Source organism: Chiloscyllium plagiosum, unplaced genomic scaffold, assembly GCF_037043375.1.
Source record: "Chiloscyllium plagiosum isolate Xiang-an unplaced genomic scaffold, Cpla_swu_hap1 HiC_scaffold_35, whole genome shotgun sequence".
NCBI lineage: Eukaryota > Metazoa > Chordata > Chondrichthyes > Orectolobiformes > Hemiscylliidae > Chiloscyllium > Chiloscyllium plagiosum.
Genome location: NW_028270173.1, coordinates 6,830,437 through 6,847,705, shown reverse-complemented (window position 1 = coordinate 6,847,705; position 17,269 = coordinate 6,830,437). Strand labels below are relative to the sequence as shown.

The following is a 17,269-nucleotide window of genomic DNA, read 5'->3' as shown; positions in this document are numbered from 1 at the left end:
TTCTGCAGGCGTTATAGAAATGTAATTGTTGTAAGTGCTGGTGGAGTGTAATTTCTGTAGAAAGGGAAAGGGGTAAGACATTATACAAACGGTCATGGAATTCTTGTAGCATGTAGCATACTTAAGGCTAAGACTTTAATGAATATAAGGGGTCTTTTAAAGAAGTAGTTTTAAAGAAAATAGTTTGAAGCTCGGAAATAACTATGGAGTGTTGTAGCTGACCACAAAAGAAGAAGAAAGGGCATTTTCACAATAAAGCTTACAGTAACAGAACAAGGAATGCAGACATCCAAGGACAGCCTGGTACATAGATAAGGAAAGAGAAAAACAAGTGAAGTAATTATCTTAAGGTTAGTCACAAGTAAAGGCCAAATAAGGGAATGAGATGAAATAAATGATTATTATAGGGTAAGAATAGGGAAAGGGGATGTGAGCCTGCAACACACAAACTGTATAAAAATGATTGCATAACTGATATCTTTGCTCTTTTTGCCAGGTTAGCGGGGTGCCAGGACTTGCAAGTTCATAATAAATTGTCCTTGTTTCCATGGCTTTGTCTCCGGCTGATTTATAAGTGAGTTTTGTTTCTAACAATTTGGGGGCCTCGTCCAGGATCCAAAACTCCGACCGCTCGACACTCTTGGGACGATGGGGGAGGTGCACCTCGCCAATTTCGGCGATCTCTTACTCCCTTGTTTGCCGCTTGCGGTTTGGGCGAGTATGAGCCGGACTGGGAGACCCTGGAAACAAGGAGGGGTTTTGCAGCGACCATAAGAGCTGCAGGTATTGCCGCGCAGGTTAGGAGCCGGCTGCGACCAGGTAACTCTGTGCACAGACTAAGGTAAGAAAAGTGACCTTGAAGTATTGCCTTGGTGGTCGGGACAACCATAAGTGGTCGGGAAACGTACGAGAAGTACGGGGAATTGGCGAGATCTAAATTAAAGCGTATGTCAATGGAAAATAGCCCGTGTCAGAAGGGCTAGTAGCTGAAGGGCTGCTGAGGGTGCACTTCGTAACTAACTTATGGCCAGACGTCTAGAAAAATAGTCAAAAAAAAGTTAGAAGACTTGTTGTGAGAAGCTCAAAGTGTCTGTGAGACACTGTGTGTGTGTGTGTGTGTGAGTGAGAGAGAGAAGAGCTGTACAGCGAGTAGAAAGTTTAACCCTTTGTGATCCGGTTTGAATGCACATTTGTTTGTTGGTGATTGAATGTTAACAGTTGAAGTCTCAAAAAGCGTATAATTGGTCAGATTAATCAGACGAGTACGGTGTCTAGTCAGGACCCTGAAGGGGGTGTGGAAGAAGTGACACCGGACCTCGTTAAGATTAATTAAAATTTGCAGTAATGGGAGGCACGGGGTATTGCCTGTGTAACGATCGATCTGTAAATAATGTTAAAGGGGAATATATTCCGCCCGACAGTCTTTGGGGAGAATGTTGGTAATTGGGAATACCAAGACTACAATAATAAAATATTGTTGTTTCGTTTGGACTAGAGAAAGTATTAAGGCGCCTGGTATTTTTTTTTGGCCCAAGTATGGGTCCGATGAGAATTGGCTATGTCAAGATTTTAATATATATGTCAATCGAAAAGAACCTACAGTCAAAAAGAGTCCGATTATGCGGCTTGTTGGATAGAGAGCGCGGGAGTAAAATTATGTTCCATGAATACGGAGGAATCAGGGAAAGAACAAAAGAAAAGAATGAAAAAGGGAAGCCACAATGGAATCCCTTAATGTGTTTGCCGCCCCCATATACTACTCCCCGGAATGAGCCTACAGCTCCCGAAGTAGAACCGAGTCCAGACATAGAAAGGGGAATGGACTCTGAACTAAAAGATGCAGAACCTAGGGGTTCAGCATCACTCGAGCCAACACACGTAAAGGAGGGGCAGAGATAATGGAAAATGTAAAATTATGTCCCTTAAGAGAGGTTCTGATTGGGGAAGGTACAATCGGATATATAAATGCTCCCTTAACGAGCAGTGAAGTTAGGGTCTTTAAAAAGGAAATGAAAAGTTTAACATAAATTCTCAAAAGTTGACCCTCATTGGGAAAATAATGACAGAGAAGATAGGGAGTCAACGCGAGATCTCAGAAAAATGGTAATGTTAGGAATTAAAGAGGCGGCACCAAGATCACAAAACTTTGTTAAGGCCTTTGAAGTACGACAAGAGAAGGATGAAACCCCTTTTGCATTTCTTCAAAGGCTCAAGGAGGCCACAAGGAAGTATTCGGGAATGGATCCCGATAATCCGGTAGCACAGGGACTCTTAAAGGTCCAGTTTGTAACTAAATCACGGCAGGACATACAAAAGAAATTACAGAAATTAGATGGATGGAGTGAAAGACAGATGGAAGAATTGTTACGTGAGGCACAGAAAGTGTATGTGAAAAGGGAAGACGAGAAGCAGAAACAGAAAGCCAAAATGATGGTGCCTGCAGGAGAAGAAATAACAAAAAGAAGAATTGGGTCAAGGGATAACAGGAAAGGTAGGGGAGGATACGAAAGACAAGGGTCAGATACCCGAGAAAGGAGGCAACAGGCAGGGTGTTATCATTACGGGAAAGTAAGGCATTTTAAACGGGAATGCCTGGAATTAGCATGAGAAAGGGAGTCGTTTCCCTAATGACCTTCGATGAAGACTAGAGGAGTCTGAGGTTCCTTCCTCATGATACTCACCGGGAAGCCTTGATAAATCTAAAGGTGGGACCGAAAGGGGAGGAGACAGTATTTTTGGTAGATACGGGAGCGGCCCGGTCATCCCTAAGTTTTAGACTTACTGGCGTTAAATTAACTAACCAAAGAATCAGGGTTTTTGGAGTAAAAAATGAAGAATTCTTTGTCCCCATTTTTGAGCCAACTCAAAAATGTAGGGAAGTAATGAAGAAATAACAGGACAGTTCTTATATATCCCTGACCTCAGGAGCAATTTACTGGGTAGAGATTTGATTATTAAATTAGGCCTAAAAATAGAGGTAGAAAATCGTAATGTGACTGTAAAAATGGCCATGTTAACACCGAGTGATGAAAAACAAATCCATCCTGATGTATGGGCAAAGGATGGTAATCCAGGTCGGTTAAATATTGATCCGATAAGGATTACACTAAAACAAGAAAATAAAATAGTACGTGTAAAACAATACCCAATATCCCTAAACGGCCGCAGAGGTCTACGACCAGTTATAGATTCGTTGATAAAAACTGGCTTATTGGAACCATGCAGGTCACCCTTTAATACTCCGATATTGCTTGTCCGCAAACCAGACGGAACCTATCGACTGGTGCAGGATCTTAGAGCAGTAAATCAATTGGTTCGAACACGGCACACGGTGGTACCCAATCCATATACTTTGCTCGGTAAAATACCGTGTGACCATCGCTGGTTTAGTGTGATAGATTTAAAAGATGCATTCTGGGCTTGTCCTCTAGCCACAGAAAGCCGTGACATGTTTGCTTTCGAATGGGAGGATCCATACACGGGTAGAAAACAGCAGTTCCACTGGACAGTACTTCCCCAGGGATTCACGGAACCACCTAATTTGTTTGGGCAAGTACTGGAGCAAGTCCTTGAACAATTTACAATGCCCAAGGGGATGATACTGTTACAATATGTGGATGATCCACTTGTATCTGGACTAAAGAGAAATGAGGTGAGCGAGGTTACCAATAGACTGTTAGATTTCCGAGGGAAACAGGGTCTAACGGTATCCAAGAATAAGTTACAATATGTAGAAAAAGAGGTAAAATACTTAGGACACCTCATCAGTGAAGGCACTAGTCGTATTAACCCCGAAAGGATTAAAGGAATAACAGAACTACCTCTACTGACCACCAAAAGAGAGTTACGGCAGTTCTTGGGGCTAGTGGGCTATTGTAGATTATGGATAGAAGCGTACGCCCAGAAAACAAAGGGGTTATATTACAAATTGACAGAATCTGAACATGAAAAACTACAATGGACCGAAGAAGAAAAGGAGGGATTACAGGAATTAAAACAAAGCTTGATACAAGCTCCCGTGTTAGCCCTCCCTTCCCTCCCGTGTTAAATCAAAAGGCAGGAAGATGGTTGACGTACTCAAGAATTCTAAAATATGAAGCTATCCTTATAGAGAGAGATGACCTGGTGTTAACAACAGATGCTTGTTTGAGCTCAGTCACCTTCATGTGGAAGGGAGAACCCCTAGACATGGGAGAAATAGAACATGACTGTTTAGATATTATTGAGTATCCGACCAGAACAAGAGCAGACTTAAAGGATATTCCCCTACATGAAGGAGATAGGCTGTTTATAGATGGGTCGTCAAGAGGAGTACAAGGAAGAAGACATAATGGATGTGCAGTAGTAGACGGTAGTGAAAACCGCACAGTTGAGGCTGACTGGTTACCTAACACGTGGTCAGCCCAAACTTGCGAATTATGTGCCTGAAACCAGGCCTTAAAGCGATTAGAAAATCGGGATGGGACAATTTACACTGACTCTAAGTATGCCTACGGGTGGTCCATACCTTCAGTAAAATATGGCAAGAACGTGGTCTAATCAATAGCCGGGGAAAGGAATTAATACGCAAAGAATTGATAGGACAAATGTTGAAAAGTTTGGAATTACTCCGGGAAATAGCTATTGTCCATGTACCTGGGCGTCAGAAGGAGAACACTCTAGAAGCAAGAGGGGAATTACCAACTGTAGAGTTCAATGATAAGTTTTTAAAGAATTATATTGTGGCGTTCGGGTTTTTTTTTTGTCTGTCCTTAGGAAGAAGGGTCTGTTGACCCAGACACCTCCACTTGAGTTCGCCGTACATCGAATACAGCCGGGTGAATGGGTCCTGATCAAAACCTGGAAAGATACCAAACTGCACCCAAGCTGGGAGGGACCATTCCTAACCCTCCTGACTACTGAAACAGCCATTCGAGCTGTGTGTTAAGGGCCTGGTGGACGCTCCTTTCCCTTCTCCAGAGTGGCAAGCTCATCTTACAAACAACCCTCTGAAAATCAAGCTGAGTAAAAAGAATGGACTGAGATAAGAGACTATTAAGTATTGGTTAAAAAAAGTTGTATCTCAAAACAATTGTAAGTGTTGCGTGGACTCACTCCTCCCTGGCATACAAAGGGTTAGGGAATAGACAGATAGGGTTGTGAGCTGAAATGAGTGGTCAGCTTTATATTGTTATGATCATATTGGCGCTAGCTGCCAAGGGGGGGGGTGGGAGAAATCACTTTGTCAGTATTATGCTAAACTAAAAGGGCGTACCAACTGCTGGGTATGTGCGGAGATCCCACACCATGGGGAATCAGGAATTCCTCTCACAGTATTACCACTTCCCAAAGAAGAAGTGTACGACATACAACAATTTGACTCGGGCTCAAATGATACAAAATAGGAATTTGAGAGGGGTAATTATAACTCTGCGAGATGGTTCCCTCGACCAACCCCGAAAACCCTGAGTGCTATCGATGGCCTTAACCGAAAGGAGCAGTAAATACCACTTGTTTCTGTAATCAGAATGATACCGCACCCTTCCGACTAGAAAGATAATCCTGTGTCTACACCACTCAAGCCACTCCACGATCATTCCCCAAATATTAAACATATTGGGTATGCGGCCTGAAGGCCTATCCATTTATTCCCGGAGAAAAATACATTTGTGTGACCGAATGTGTAACAATACATGCATGTTATGATGTTGATCAAACTCTGCCTTAAAGCCAGAAAGGCTGGAGTGGCTGCTGCTATCTTGCCTACATAATTCCCCATTTGAGGTTGTTAGAGAGAGCCCCAAAAATACGTCGGAATAAACTAGGAGGAAGGCGGGTAACCCGGGAAGTAACCGAAGGGGATCTCCTCCTCTGGACTTTGATACCCATGTGTGGGACCGCTCGAGCAGGACTAGAAATACAAAAGTTGGCAGCTTCCCTGGAAGAGTTGGCCAATAATACTGCCAATGGCTGAAACCCAATCCTAAGTGGCAGCCATAACAACCGAAATGATTGCCACTAGACTAACGACCCTTCAGAACAGGATGGCTCTGGATTATATTCTAGCAGAGAAGGGTGGTACCTGTGCACTAATTGGAGAGGAATGTGGTACGTACATACCTGAGGTCTCCTCGAACATTACTGATATCTCCAAACATGTGTGAGACAAAATCGCCAAGATAAGGGAGGCCGGTAATCGGTACCAGAACGAAAAAGGATGGGAATGGGGGAATTGGGAATTGACTGGTTGGGGAAGGTGGTTAGTAAATCAAGCTATCTATGGATTATTGATATTAGTGGGTCTGGTGGTAGGGCTCAATGTCCTAAAATGGGTAATGAGCTGACTGATGACATCCCTTGGGGAAGAAACCCAAATAAATCATCAGATGCTTTTACAAGCAGCAGGTGTTATGCAACAGAGAAAGTCAAAGAATGTTTCTGGAGTTCGAGGGATGAAAAACACAAATGTAAAATGTAAGATTGTGAACATCATTGCCAAAAGGCGTAAGAGGGCAGAAAATAAGAAAATGAATTAAAGGAGACTTAGTAAGTGCAGAAACTACAGATTTAAAAAAAAGGAAAGGGGGAATTGTGCGAAATAAGAAATGTAGTTTTCTGCAGGCGATATAGAAATGTAATTGTTGTCAGTGCTAGTGGAGTGTAATTTCTGTTAATGGGGGGAGGAGTGAGACATTATACAAACGGTCATGGAATTCTTTTCGTCCCTCGAACTCCAGAAACATTCTTTGACTTTCTCTGTTGCATAACACCTGCTGCTTGTAAAAGCATCTGATGATTTATTTGGGTTTCTTCCCCAAGGGATGTCATCAGTCGGCTCATTACCCATTTTAGGACATTCAGCCCTACCACCAGACCCACTAATCCATGTATACTTAAGGCTAAGACTTTAATGAATATAGGGGGGCTTTCAAAGAAGTAGTTTTAAAGAAAATAGGTTTAAGCTCGGAAATAACTATGGAGTGTTGTCACTGACCACAAAAGAAGAAGAAAGGGCATTTTCACAATAAAGCTTATAGTAACAGAACAAGGAATGCAGACATCCAAGGACAGCCTGGTACATAGATAAGGAAAGAGAAAAACAAGTGAAGTAATTATCTTAAGGTTAGTCACAAGTAGAGGCCAAATAAGGGAATGAGATGAAATAAATGATTATGATAGGGTAAGAATAGGGAAAGGGGATGTGAGCCTGCAACACACAAACTGTATAAAAATGATTGCATAACTGATATCTTTGCGCTTTTTGCCAGGTTAGCGGGGTGCCCGGACTTGCAAATTTGTAATAAATTGTCCTTGTTTCCATGGCTTTGTCTCCGGCTGATTTATAAGTGAGTTTGGTTTCTAACACAGGGAATCAGTCTGCCTCACTGGTCTGACTTTGTTTCTGGTCAGTAAAAAAAAAAATCTATGTTTTCATCTTATTCTTAAGGAGGACAAAGACAGAGCAGTTAATCTGGAGAGGAGTGCTTTAAACTGTGTTCCCACAGGAGTCTGCAAGGACCGTTCCGTCTGACAGTCCTTGGTTCACTCCACTCCCACCAACGAAGCCCCAGGTACCTTCCCCTGCAGCAAGAAAAGATGCAAAACCTGCTGCTCACCACCCATCTCACCTCCATCCAGGGCCCCAGACAGCCTACCAGGTGAGACAGAGGTTCACCTGCCTCTCTACCAACCTAGTTAACTGTATCAAGTACTCTCAATGTGGTCTTCTCCACATCAGGGAGACTGAACGTAAACTTAGGGAATGGTTCACTGAGCATCGCAGCTGGGCCTGCAGGGGCCAACCAGACCTCCCAGTCACCGCCCATTTCAATTTCCCTTCCCACTCCCTTTCTGACATGACCATCCTTGGCCTCTTCCATTGCCAAAACAAACCACAGCTCCTATTGGAGGAACAACACCTTATCTATCACCTGGGCACACTAGAGCCCAGAGGATCCAACATTGAGTTCTCCAATTTCAAATAACCTCCATCTCCAACGCCCGACTCCATTCCCAGTCCCTCCCCCTCACTTCCACAATCACTGCCACCAATTGAATTCATTTTCCCATTGACCAACCAGGTTGTACAGTCGACCTACCTTCACCTGTCCTCACCTCACTATCCTGCCCTCACCACCCCCTTTATCTGGAGCTCCCCCCACACCCACCCCTAGTCTTGAAGAAGGATTACAACCGAATTGTTAACATCTCCACCTCCTGGTGCTGCCTGGCTTGCTGTGTTCTTCCAGCCTCCTGCCGGTCTGCACCAACATCTCAGGGCACACTCCCAGGCAGCAGCTGCACACATTCCGCAACCACAGACATTGGCATTCAACATGTGCCAGCCTCTCCACAACATCATGGCACAGCTCCCATCCACTTACAGTATGTGTCTGCACTTTAATGTTGTCCTTTGGGTCACACCGGTAACTATCATTGGAACGCTGCTGCCAGGATACTTTGCTCACAGGGACAGTCACCCAGCTCATGGATTGGACCAGGCTCCCTCAGGGTTGTTTCCCAGCTCTCTCAGTGCACACTCACTCTGCACCTCCCTGGATGCTCACAGCATCCCTGCCTCACCCTGCCCTTTTAGCACCCTGCCCCCTCAGTCCCACTTTAAAGCTCCCAGTCCTGCTGCCTTGCCTTACAGTCTGGTGCAGGCACAGAGCCAGGCAGTTTGTCAGCAGGAGTCAGTCAAGGGGCTGGACATCTTGCTGTACGGTACAGTGCAGCATCAATCTCCCACCGAGAACACGGCCCATCTGCCGGGACAGCAGACAGACTGCATGTACCTCAGACAAATGGCCACATCCCCAAGTCGAAGGGGAGTGGTCCTCAGTCGAGTCCAGTGAGGCTGCTGTCAGTCAGTGTGTCCCAGTTAGTGTGTCTCATGGTTAGACAGCCGCGTGACCGGACATGGTCAGGGGTCAATCTCAGTGCAGCCTGAGGAGTGGGCCTGGGTCAGTCCTGCACACCAGGGGAATGAGCATTGGGGAGGGGTGTGGGGGGGGGGGGGTTATTATGGAGCACTGTCAGTGAAGGGAGCTGGAGACTTCAATGCTGGGGATTGTAGGCCGCAGCCTGGGATGTGCAAGGGAGGAGACGGTAGGGCATGGAGGCCCTGGGATGCTGTGGGAGGGGGTTGATGATCAGTCACTGCCAACATGGCCTCAGTGGGGTAGGGGAGGGTGCAAAGGGGCACAGAGCTGATTCCTTCTCCACCTGAACTGTCAGGATAATGGAAGACTCTCTGAGATACAATGATGGTTTGTGTGGGTGATGTGGGTTTGGGGGAGAAGGGTACCAGGCTCATGCAGCTACTGCCTCTCTTCAGTCTGACCAGGGGAACACTCCTCGATATAAGGTCCCATGTCAAAGTGGCAAGATGTGTCATTCCATGGCCCTCCTTGTCAGACACAACATTGTCTCACTCGATAGAGGAACATGTTCAGCCGCAATTTCTCTGAGATGGGACTGTAGACTGTTCCCATTGCTAAGAACCTCTTCTGTTCCTATGTTCCTGACACAGGGTCATTGCCAGTGTGACCGATGGAGCCAGCTACAGCCGGTATCATTCCTGCAGTTGCTGAAATGTAACAATGGGGCAGGGAGTTACAGGAGGGACAGATGCACCAGGAAACCCTGGGCCAGCAGCAACCTGCAGCAGAAGCTGAACAGCCTCCACCAGATGAAGAGGTCACTGCTGAAGGGCTCCTCGGGATACATCACAGACTGAGGAGGGTCCGAGTCTTCATCCTCAATGCCATCTCCTCGGGATGAGTGAGGCACAGTATCAGAGCTGGATGGGGATGTCCCGGGACACTGTCACTGACCTATACCCACTGACCTATACTTGCGCCCACACCTCCCCCTCACCTCCCTCCAAGGCCCCAAGGGATCCTTCCATATCCGCCACAAATTCACATGCACCTCCACACACATCATTTACTGCATCCACTGCACCCGATGTGGCCTCCTATACGTTGAACAGGAGGTGATGGTCTAGTGGTATTATCATGAGACTATTTCTCCAGAAAATGAGCTAATGCTCTGGGGACAAAGGTTTGAAACCCGGTGGATTTTGAATTCAATTGTTGTCTGGTTCCTCTTTAAACAAGTTGGACGACTCCAACCAGAATATTATGAATGAATTTGCCCAGGTGTCCCACAATACTGCAGCGGTCAGATCCATGAAAACACAAGCTGGTACCAATGCAAAACAGTCCCAACTTCATTCCGAACAAAGTGACAATAACCGTTAATACCGAACATACTACCTCTAATCCTATATGGCCCCTTAAGGTTATTACACTCCCTGAGTCTCCTGTATATTTATTTTTGCAGTTGTTCTCTCTTTGGCTGTCTCTGGATCTGTAAAGGGGCTTTCTTCCTCTCCCTCTGTCTCTAGATGGGCCAGCCGGTCTCTGCCCCTTGCTATGCTGGTCACCACGGAAGGCCTTACAAAATTCAAAAAAAGCAGTCTCCAGGTGAACCCCTGATGTTATACCTTTCAGATGGTTTTCTGGAGCCTTCTATTTTTTTCTGGCCAATCAGGGAGAGCCACTTAATAGTTTGAAGCAGACGGAATCATTCGTTTCTGTGTAGCAGGACACAGTGCCTTTCTGATAGGGCCCCTATGTTTGGTGGGTAACTTGTTGGGGGTATGTCTGTCCAGAATAACTGTTGCCTTTTTCATGATGCTAATGTCATTCGTACCTGGCTGCTGTGTTTGCACTTTTTCTAGTGTGTGGGTTTTGTGATTTCAGATTTTTCTTGGTCAATGTCCCCAGCATCCCTTGCTGTTTGGCCAAGCTCACAATCTATCAGTGTTTTAGCAACCAGGAGGCTGCTACATTTCTCCCTTTTGAATGGAAAAAGGTTTATGTGAATGAAGTTCAAACCCAATTGTAAAAGTTGGTTAAGTTTGTTATTGGAGACCCTATGTGTTCATGTGAAAGCTATTGTCCACGTTGGTCAAGCCCACCATATAATTATATGTACAAAAGAGGAAAACTCTCGTCACGATAATCCATACAGTATCATGGTGCTTGGTAACTTTCAGTAATCAGAATAAATAGAAGTGACAACAGTGATAAGCCTGAGGGTTCATCCACCTTAAAGCTGTTGTGTGCGTGTACAGTATGATCCAGAGTGAGTGCAGAGATCTCTTGGAATATCTGTCTTTCCAAGCCTGCGATCATAACCACCAGTATCCTGAGGTACATCAAGGTGAGTGCAGGTAAGAAATACTGTGGTAAGGAACTCACTTCCTGTCTCTCCAAAGCTTCTCCACTATCTACAGGGCAAAGGTCAGCAGGGTGACAGAATATTCCCCACTTGCCTGGATGGTTGCAGTTCCAAAAGCACTCAAGAGGCTTTTGACACATTTCAGGACAAAGCAGCCCACTTGAGTGGCACCACATCAACAAACATTCACTCCCTCAACCACCGATGCTCAGTAGCAGCAGTGTGTTCTAACTACAAGATGGACTCAGAAATTCACCAACGCTACTGAGACAGCACTTTCCAAACACACGACCATTTCCATCTGGAAGGACAAGGGCAGCAGATACATTGGAAAAACCATCCCCCCTGCACGCTCCCCTCCAAGCCATTTGCCATCCTGACTTGGAAATATAACACTGCTCCTTCAGTGTCGCTGGGTCAAAATCCTGGAATTCCCTCCCTCTGGGACATTGTGGGTCTACCCATAGCACATGGACTGCAGCAGTTCAAGACAGCGGCTCACCCCCACCTTTTCAAGGGGAATTCGGGATAGGCAATTAATGTTGGAGTGCAAGGTGGGTGACCTCTACTCGATCCATATCCATCTATTCCCAGCCTATTCATACATCTGTTAATGCCTCTTCAATATTGTAATTGTATCCACATCCACCACCTTCCCTGGCAGCGCATTCCAGGCACTTATCACCCTCTGTGTAAAAACTTTGTCTGTCAGATTTCCTTTCAACTTACCCTGTTTTACCTTAAATCTGTTGTTAGATTCTTTTTCCTGAGGTTCTTACACACTTGCTACAACTACAACACACCAACTTCTGTGAACAAGCAACCAAATTTATTAAGCACAGTACATTACAAGCAGGTGCGACATACTCTGACCAGAAAGCATTTCTGAATGGAAGAGATTGAATTGATAATTTAATTTGACAATAGCAGGGGAGTAATAGCAAATGACTGTCTGAAAAAAGTGTAAATTACAATGGTTAGTCATCCGCATTCTTTCATAGTCGTCGTCCCCACCCAAAGACAGTGCAGTTTAACCCTTTAATATTACATGAATGTCCAGAGAGATAGTACAATTTAATCTTTTTAACATTACATTCCTCCCTTTTATCATTCCATGATAACCACCTCGATGACACTATCAGCTTTCATAATACTCTGACAGCCAGTATTTAAGCAAGTTATTGATATATAACACGCAATGGGTATGACAACAAACATTACTAGTCCGTGCAGTAAATAAAATTTCCAGGATCCTCTCCACGGAGAAATCTGAATTCTTGGCTAAGGGCAGTTAAATACTTAACAAAACTGACGTGACTTCCATCCTTCTGGAGATGCTTCAGACGGAGGATACCAGCAGCATTCGAGCGTGCAGCAGCTGCAGCTGCAGCAGCAGGCTCAGTGAACATAGCATTCTGTGCTGCTTCTGCTCCAGCTCTGCTGTTAAATGGAACAAAGCCAACTGGCTATTGTGTTGTTAGCTTAATCAGTGAACCTTCATATCCCTTAAATGATCAAAGGGCAAGGTAAAGCTCACGTGGTTTAGTGTCCATAGGAAGGCCACTGACAAAATGCGTACCGACCTCCTCTTCACTCTTGTCAGCTTCTTCACTTTTCATGTTCATGACTGGGGAGCTGATTGAATCTGTTGGTTCAGGCTGTGGAGAGACGGGCGGGTGGTCCGAAGGCGTGCTTTACCTGTGAATGGAGAAACTCGAGAGACGATGTTCGCTGCTGAAATTATCTCTGCATTTCCTCTCTCATTCCTTCCTTGCCAAAGTGGTTATCAGTATGAAGACAGTCACACACTTAACCACACTAAATTGTGTCTGACTATTTCAACGTTCTTTGAATTCTTGAAGTCTGTTACTCTGTTCACTACTTATGACATTGTCAAGTTTTATACTATCCATAAACTTTTAAATTGTACAACCTCGACAATTCATTCAATTTTCAACAACAATCAATAGCCCAAAAATCAAACCCTTGGGGGACCCCATTCAGTTATTCAAAAATCATTTTCCTTGAACAAATTGAGACTAGGCTAATGTGAAAGCTGTCAGGAAAAGTATTTCAAAAATTGGGAACAGCAAGAAAACCACATAATGCTTCCTGTGCTTTGACAGTTGAAGAGACAGTATCAGTTCAGATTTAAGTCTCAAATATTTGTGGGAAACAAATGCAGAATATTTGAAAATATGTTCTCCAAATGAAACTTCCCAAATAAAACAGTTGGAATTACAGTGGCGACTTTGGCAGAGATCAACATTCTTTGAATTTGTAATATGAAGGGAACCAATGACATCTTAACAATAATTAACAGACGTGAAACAACTCAGCCTCAAGTTCTAATATTCTCTTAAATCTGAACAAAGCATCAAACTCAAAATGCACTCTTCTGTTTGTGAACACTCTGCATTAAAAACACAGCAGCAAAGATACTTTAGTACAACACTGTCATCTGGCTAAAGCATGACCTCTGACCCAATTTTTTTTTGAAACAGACACTGTAGAATTTCAACAACTCAGGGGCTGAAGGCACTCAATCAATTTGTTTTAAGGTTACAAGTTTGACCATTTTTAAAAAGGACATAATGTTGAACAATTTAATTGTAAAAACAAAAGCTGCTCCATTACATAGTCCACAAAACACATTGAACTGAGATCCTGATTCAAACGAGGCAAAACAGTTACTTAAGGATTTTCTGAACCAGTATTTTAACAAACCAAATTATTTAAATATCCAACACTCTCAGCATGGCACAATTTACATAGAAACTTCTTTTTCCACCCAAGTGTGAGTACAACCTTAATTTCAGTTTTTTTTTCACATTCTCTTGCTGAAATTGCACTTAGAAAAGAAGAAAGCCCTTGCAGCGGACCACATGGTGCCACAGTCCAAGCCACTCCCTTCCCCCCACAAAGACTCGCAGAGTCGAGTTCACAGCATAGAGACTTTGACAAAGCTTCCCCAGCAGTCAACGCACTTTACTGTTGGGAGCCAAGTGGAGCAGCTCCACTTTCAACCCCTTTTCCCGGCGACTCCATAAGGTCAGAAGATACTGCTGATTTCACAGGTTTTGAGGAAATATTTGTCTTCCGTCCATATATAATTTTTCAAAATTCAATCATCAGATATCCTTGAAACCACAATAAACAGGATTTGATGGTAGACTCTATATACAGTCAATTCAGCTGTTTGCAACCAACAATCCCAAAACAGCAGCCAGCTTTACTATCTATGACTGAACCCAATAAAATAATGCTATCCAAATGGATACCTGTTTGAATGAAAGGGTCACTTGCAACCTATGATTGTCAGCAGATTTTCACCAACTCCTGGAAAAAAGACGGGAAAGATTCTCCCAGTGAAAGTCTGGATATAAGTGTGAAGATGGGACATGTTATCCACTTTGTAAAATGACACCTGTCCAGGTAAAACCACACCTGGAGTACTGTGTGCAATTTTGGTTTCTTTATCAAAGAAAAGATGTACTTGGATCCCCCAGTACAGCAGCAAAGCCTCACTGGACTGATTCCTGGAATGTCATTTGAGGATAGATTGGTTAACCTGGACCTGCATTCACTGGGGTTAAGAAGAATGAGAGGGGATCTCATTGAAACATAAAATTGTGGCAGCGCTGAACAGTTAGGATGGGGGCAATGATGCATCCCCTTGCTGGGTGTTGGGAACAAGGGGTCATGGTCTCAGGGTACAGGGCACACCATTTCAAACAGAGTGGGAGAATATTTTATTTGCTCAAAGGGTATTGAACCTCTGCCATAAAAGGCTGTCGAGACCAAAAGACAATGTTATGTGTAAGAAAAGAAATATATTTCTTCTTGAAATTATGAAAAATAAAGAGCATGCAAACAAGGGAAAGGATAAAGCATGGAAGTCCATTGCCAATCTGTTGCAAGGGGTCTGTGGAATGCAGGATGGGATAAGAATATGGAATACTCTTACACCAATTAGCAGCGTAAGGTTGAGGCTGAAAGGTCACTATGGTGAGATGAGATAACACAACTAGTAAAGGTCGCCTCCCTATTAAGTATCATTATGGCAAGATTGGGACCATAAATATTTGGGACATGCCATTAAATAGCTAATATCTAATCAATAGTTAGTAGAGTCCGCCCGCTTGAGACTATTGGTAATAAATATCTAATCATGACATTGGGAAAATAATAAGTATGGTCTGGAATGAAAGACCATTGTTGCAAAAACTGACACTAAATATCTAACCGTGACATTAGAATAGCATTAAGTAGAATGCACAACTAAAGAGATAATGGGAACTAACATCACTGGTTTCTTGTGTAGCTAGTGTGAAGTATTTTGATTAATATAGTTGGACATGCTGATAAGCTAACAGAAACATGATTAAAAAAAAATCAAAAACCACGGACCCTGAGGTTCAGGGGCATTCGAGAATCTGCTTTCTCAGTGTCATGGGTTTTTTGTTTGCGAAGAAAAGACCTACTCCTTGAAGAACTCTTTGCATCTCCTGGTGATTCTCTACATTTTCTCCACAACAAATGTGGCGTTGCTAGCAGGGTCATGCAAATTTACTGCTGAGTTCTTGGCTGTTCGCAGCAAGGCTATTCCTGAGAGAGAGAGAGAGAGAAAGAGAAAGACAGTGATTTAATGCTGAATTCATGACTGCGTGCAGAACGATTCTGTGTGTGTGAGAAAGAGAGAGACTTTATAGTTTAATCATTATGATCTGATTTGTGTGCATAATTGTTTGTTGGTGGTTAAATGTATGTGTTTTGTTTCCCTGGAGCTTGAGATCCAGGGGTATTTTGATTTTATTTTGCACTGTAAGAATTTAAGATAGTTTATTTTTTGAGAGAGATATTTTTCAAGAAACTTTTCGTGTTTGGTGCCTTTTGAAAATGCAATGCTAGATTGGTTTAGGCTGAATGAATGAGAATAGATTGTTTATATTAAATAGTTGCAATTGAGGACATTTAGGAATTGATAGATTGGTAAGGGACAATTGCAAGTTATAAAGTTAGGAATTGCTTATACTGTTGAAAAAGCCCGACCTGACATGAATGATATGGGGAAGTGATTTGTGAGAGCTGAGATAATACATTAACTGGACTGAAATATATGTCAGGATGGATAAAGGGACGGCAGTTGAGATACTGAGTAAGAAATTTCCAGTGGCAAGAAATGGTATTGTAAAAATTTCTGAGAAATGGGAAAAAAAGAACTAAGGATTTATTGACTAAACGGCCAAAAGAACGTACCTTTGATATACATATGTGCAATGAGATGGAAGTACTATCAGTAAGTACTATAAGCTGAACGATAAATCTAAAAATAGGAACCCAAAGAGGGATCAGGAGATGGAAATACTGAAACTTTTCAGGAAAGAGGGTGAGGAAGGCACCTGTGGTGATGAGGAAAGCTGCAAAAGAACTAGCTGAGCAGTTACGGGAAACAGGAAAGCAGGAATCAGCTCCCCCCCTCCCCACCCTGCCTCACCCCCTCTATACCCAGATGTGGAGGAGTTGAATAGACCTCCTCCCTGCTCAAATGAAGAGTTATTGATGCAGTGTCAAGTAATAAAGGGAACAGTAGAAATAGAGGGACGGTTAGAATGGGATAGAAGTGTGGAAGACAAAAATGAACTGAGGGAAAGAAAAAAAAGAGAACAAAGGGTCAGGCAAGAGCAAATGGAAGCAATACAATGAGAGGAAGAAGAGCTGAAACATGAGATTAATGTGCTGCGTGGGCTAAGGGCACAAAAAGCAATTGAGGAATACTCATGGCGATATGAAAGGAGGGCTGAAGAGAAAAGCAGTGAAGGTGACGCAGAGGAAGCGGAAAGGGATGATGAGAGACAAGGAAAGAAAAAGGCTCCAGTAGCTAAAGGGTGGGAATTAGAAATAGCATCGGAAGCAGAGCCCGAGGGGGAATTATTGAGAAGTAGCGCAGGTAAAGGGAAAAAGGGCCAACAGGGAAGGATGCTACCGCTGCTCATAAAGGAGGGGAGAAACCCACAATACATTCTTTGGGGAACTCAGG

General features: G+C 43.6%; 2 long non-coding RNA genes across 3 annotated transcripts in view; one reads left to right on the top strand and one right to left on the bottom strand.

Annotated features, from left to right (window-relative positions):
- Positions 1–167: 167 nt before the first annotated feature.
- Positions 168–11,071, top strand: LOC148140009 (uncharacterized). 2 transcript variants are annotated; one of them, XR_015753008.1, is made up of 3 exons: positions 168–841; positions 7,427–7,637; positions 9,512–11,071. It is a non-coding gene; the product is annotated as an uncharacterized LOC148140009 (long non-coding RNA). The 2 variants fall into 2 exon arrangements; XR_015753007.1 differs by lacking the exon at positions 168–841 and adding an exon at positions 6,387–7,325.
- Positions 11,072–12,036: 965 nt separating this feature from the next.
- LOC148140007 (uncharacterized) overlaps positions 12,037–17,269 on the bottom strand; it is a 33,802-nt gene continuing 28,569 nt past the window's right edge. The window contains exon 2 of the long non-coding RNA XR_015753006.1: positions 12,037–15,837. This is a non-coding gene — a long non-coding RNA (uncharacterized LOC148140007). The remainder of the gene's footprint in view (positions 15,838–17,269) is intronic.